The following is a 5,043-nucleotide window of genomic DNA, read 5'->3' on the forward strand; positions in this document are numbered from 1 at the left end:
GCCCCGCAGCCCCGCCCTCGGGCCCGCCCTGGCCCCACCCCGCTCCCACCGCCCCCTCCGCTGCTATCCCCGCCAGGTCTCGGAGCCCCTAGCCCTACTCCCAGTCCCTGGGGAGGTCACTGCTCCATGCAGCGCCGCTCCTGGGGGCCCGTAACCCGCAGGGAGCGCGACCCCTCTGTGCGCTATGATTGGGCTACTGCCCCAGGGACGCGAACGGACCTCAAGGTGTGGATGGGCTGTAAGAGTCGTCAGCCTTCTCTGGCTTGCTCCCACCTCCAGCCCTCACTTCCAGGTGATCTGTGTTCAACTGGAGGATTGCTGAGGTTAACGCTGCCTTAAGGACTCTCAAAAGAGGACGGGGGTTACTCAAAAGGTAAATAGGGAACAATGATTAGCACACACGATCGGGCTAAAGAGAAAGCACGTGGGCTTGCTAGTTGCCCATTATGAGATTCTTGTCTTTAAATAGTTGGAAGCCCAGAACTGTTCTTGGAGGCCCACGGAAGACCTGGAATCAGCCTCCCCATTTCTCCAGTCGGTAAGTGGGATGAGGAAATCACCAATCACATTTTCTAGCCTTACCTCTCAAATCCGGAATATTGCAACTTTGCTTCTCCTGGTGGTTGGCAAAGTTTGGAGGGTCTTGGACGCTGTCCAACAGATTTATCCGGGGGCTCTGTCCTTGGTGGAAAGTCCAAGCAGGAATGGGTAGTACTTACCTTCCCAGGAGGGAGCAGTCCTATACACTAAGTAAGGCCCAAGAACCTGCAAAGTAGCCTGAAGTACTTCATCTGTTCCACTTATTTCTAGCACCAGGAGGGCACTAGTAACATTTTGCCACCCTGCACAACCTTCTAGCGCACATTCACTACCAACTGCTCTGCAATTTTCCCACAGGTATGTTGCCTCCTTTGCAGTTGAGAGCATCAGTCACGAGCAGCGAGATCTGGAAGAAAATCTACGGAGATAGTATAAGAAATGATCTAATGATTAACGTGGCTGTGCCCCTTTAAGAACATTTTGTTAAACATTTCTATCTACTCCTTAACATCATTTTTTTTCCTTAAGCCATTGTTTTCTTCCCTTCATCATTTTTATAAGTAGCAAAAATCCAGCTTTCTTCCTGTCTCAAGATAGACATAGTGGAGACTGATGTAGGGAGAGAAAACAGTAAGAAAAAAGAATTCCTCTCCACTTGATTCAGGAGGACCTCCATAGTTCAGGTCCTTCAAGGCACAAAATAAAAGTAAGAATTAGGAACTCAGTCAGCAGTAATGTAATGGCTAGGTGGAGAGCCAGAAGAGAGAAAGAGCAATCAGGGAGATTGTTTCATAAACTATATAAATGTCTAACTCATGTACTGTATACCTGAAACTAATAATAAAATAGAATTTAAAAAATACGAAAATAAAATTTAATCATAAAAGAGTAAGAGTGTGGAAATATGTTCTTCCTTTGAATAAAGATCTTTATAATAAAATGTAAATGAAGTTTTGTGGTTTGTAACATCAGCGTTCAAAATTTCAATTGTAGATCCTAAAATGTGCCTATGTGTATTTACTTCCACAATTACAAATAAGTATTTTAGGTTTAAATTAAATATTTCTAAGCTTAAATTTCTGTCATCAACCCAGCGTTTATCACTAACATTTATATCATTTCAGAATTCAATTTTTATAAACTTCCTTAGAACCCATAATTGCTTTCTATTTAAAGGCCCTGTGAACATCAGGAAGATGAAATGATTCAGGGCAGAAACAATATCATTTTCAACATCTTGACACCTGAGGGAAAGTAATGATGTCTCCATTTTGCTCCACGGACTTACCACATTGTCTTGAAGGAAAACCCAAATGCATGGGACCTGGGTATCCCTCTCCTTAGCCAAGCACCTGGTTTCTTCCACATACAGTGCATAGAGTTGAAGTGATATATATTTGTGCATGGCATGGTGTGATCGTGGGAATGTGAATTATTGATTATTAAAAGCTCTTAACTCCAATCACTTTTTTTTTTGCATGGACAGGAGACCCTGAAGGTCAATAGGAGTGGGGATGAAAGTGGACTTAATGATCGATCATGCCTACTTGAAGTCTCTATAAAAATTCCAGAAGTACCAGGTTCAGAGAGCTTCTGGGTTGGTGAACAAGTCTAGGTGCTGAGGGAATGGTGGTTCTGAGAGGCACGGAAGCTCCACACCCCTTCCTATGTACCTTGCCCTACACATCTATGTTTTTCTGGATACTCAATGGTATCTTTATCATATCCTCTTATAATACATTGATAAATAGTAAGCAAACTGTTTTCCAGAGTTCTGTCAGCCACTCTAGCAAATTAATGAAACCTGAGGAGGGGATCGTGGGAAACTTTGATTTATAGCCATTGGTCAGAAGCAGAGGTAACAATGGTTTTGTGTGTGATTGGTATCTGAAATGGGAGGTGGGGGCAGTCTTGTGCAACCCAGCCCTTAACCTGTGGGATCTGATGCTCTTCCTAGGTAGACAGTATCAGAATTGAGTTAAATTGTAGGACATCCAGCTGGTGTCACAGATTTGCTTGCTGTGGAGAAAAACCTTACACATCTGATGTCAGCTGTGTCCTGAGTGTGGTAGTAGTGTGAAAAAAAGGAGACAGACAGGAGGAGGACTGAGTCCCCAACTCAGCTGTTGATAAAAAAATAAATAAATAAATAAAGCTCTAACTCCAATCACTCATATATAGAAAGCAGACCATGAACGCATCTCAGAATAATCTGAAAAAGTTTATAATGCTCCACCGAGGGTCTATCATATATTGAATGGGTTTACTACTAAGAAAAACTTGGGAGAAGTTAATTAGCTAAACCTCTGAGTAAAGCTTATTAATTTAGAAGATAAAATAGTAGAGTGGCATTATATTACTTTTAGATTTCCAGGACATTCAACTCTATATCATGGCTAAGTTCATTTGTTCACTTAGTCATTCATTTATATATCATTCGACAAAGACAGACGAGCAGGGCAAATCACTATGCTATGTGTTCTGTATAGGTCGACATGTAAAAATAATACTTAAAACGATTTCTGCTTTAGATGATTTTCTAGTCTCCCAGAGCACTATTTACAACTTTATCTGGTCAGTAGACTCACCCTAGAAGCTTAAAAAACTACTCAAGCTTGGGCATTTACCCCACAGATTCTGATTCGATTCATTCAGATAGGGTCTAGCACAGGAATTTTTAAAAGTTCTCCAGTGGTTTTAAATTTCCGGAAAGATTGAGAAACACTGGTCTAGCTGTTATCATCACTGCCTCGTTAGAGATTGAGTGTGGCAAGTTACTCAGATACCCCAACTAAACATGAATGAATTATTGCATGGGACCAGGTTACAATTTGGCCATCTCGATTAGCAACTTTTTAAACCTTAATTACCAGAAAAAGTGTGTCCATGAACAAAACATCTCCTGACTGGTATTGATGTAAAATATCGATGGTGACAATTATGCAATTCCTAGTATGTCTTAGACCTGGTCCTAATTTCTTTATATTTAATTTTACTGTCTCGTTTAGTTTTACAAATTACACTAGAAACCCTAACCAGTAATTACAAACCATGCTTAGCATTTGATTTTGTTCCCTTATCATTGCCCGTCTTCATTTTAATTATAGTTTCATAATTGTTGTGTTTTCAAATCTGCAGTTGTTTTCATTGACCACATCTTAACGTTTACTGATTGTTTGTACTATGTAGGCAAGTCCTAAATCTTGTATAATGTCTCCAAATTACATACAGCATGTTTAACTTTAGGGAAAATATCCCCTAGATAGTTAATCCTATCTATGATTTATGAGAGTCTTATAAAAATCATTTAACAACCAAAAAATATGGCACTTCTTAAAGGGCATTTTTTTGGTTAGATTTTGGAGCTAAATTTTCTTTAAGGGTAGAGCCCTCTACATATTGACTCTGGGAATGAAACATCTTATAGAGGGATTTATTTGGAAATGCCATATATTAAAACTAATATCAAAGCATGCCATATTTTATAACTAAATATTCAGTCCTTCACTGGCCTCCTCTTAAGTCTGAGTTTTCCAGTGATAGCTGATGTCTCAATCTTTCCTGTAAAAGAAAGCCTCATTCTTTTTAAATTCCATTCACCTGACATCTCATGCAGGCCACCTTATATTATAAGGCCTCTTGTTATGCATGTGTTTACAGGTTTACCTTTTTAACAAGGTCATGGGGGTGAACTAGCTATATTAGCTTCCTTAGATCTGAACCAAAACTGAATCTTACATGTTTTAAAGGTTTGAAAAACATTATTAATCATTTTGATGAGAAACATTTACATTTTCTCAATTTACCAGTTAGAACTTACTTTTGTGCAGTTATTTAATATTTTTCTAAAGTAATTTAAATGGAAAATAGAATGATATGCAACACGTAATATAATGCAATGAGAGAACAGAGTACTGGAGTTTATTTCCTGGGGAGACTAGTGAGAAATGACTAGATTGTAAGTCTTTCAACCAGAAAATAAAGGATTTCAGAACGACGAGGAAAGTTTGAAGGAAATGATATAGGGTCCACAGATACTTCACATAGTACTAAATGACTCATAAAATGCAGTACATAATATGGGAAGTGTGCCATGCTTGTACATCTCACCATTGAGTATGGTACAGTACTTTGATCTTCAACAATATACAACATTTGTGGCATAATAGCTATAATAGGACTATTCAGTTATTTTACACGGCAATAATCCAGTCCTCTCTCATCAGGATAAACTGTGAGGACAAATCCTTTCAAAATCAGAATTAGTTCCTTGTAGAAGAGTGAGGCTACAATTATCCCTTAAATAGGAGCAGCTGCAACATGGTATCAGCCTGGAGCGTGGCAGTAAAGTGTTTTTCCAATGCAATTAAATGGATTTTTTAATGCAAACTAATATTCTATAAAAAGTCAATTGGAAGGTAAGTAGGTGTGGAGATGAAAGGAACAATCATTTTGCTTACTGGACTTAATATTCCTGCCTTAATAGATGTTATTTTGGCGAAA

At 39.1% G+C, this 5,043-nt stretch overlaps 1 long non-coding RNA gene across 1 annotated transcript; it reads left to right on the forward strand.

Moving 5' to 3' along the window:
- The first annotated feature begins 117 nt into the window (after positions 1–117).
- LOC105291415 lies at positions 118–1,261 on the forward strand. Its single transcript, XR_895817.2, has 3 exons — positions 118–373; positions 470–538; positions 898–1,261. It is a non-coding gene; the product is annotated as an uncharacterized LOC105291415 (long non-coding RNA).
- Positions 1,262–5,043: the final 3,782 nt, after the last annotated feature.

Source organism: Pteropus vampyrus, unplaced genomic scaffold (genome assembly GCF_000151845.1).
Source record: "Pteropus vampyrus isolate Shadow unplaced genomic scaffold, Pvam_2.0 Scaffold45, whole genome shotgun sequence".
NCBI lineage: Eukaryota > Metazoa > Chordata > Mammalia > Chiroptera > Pteropodidae > Pteropus > Pteropus vampyrus.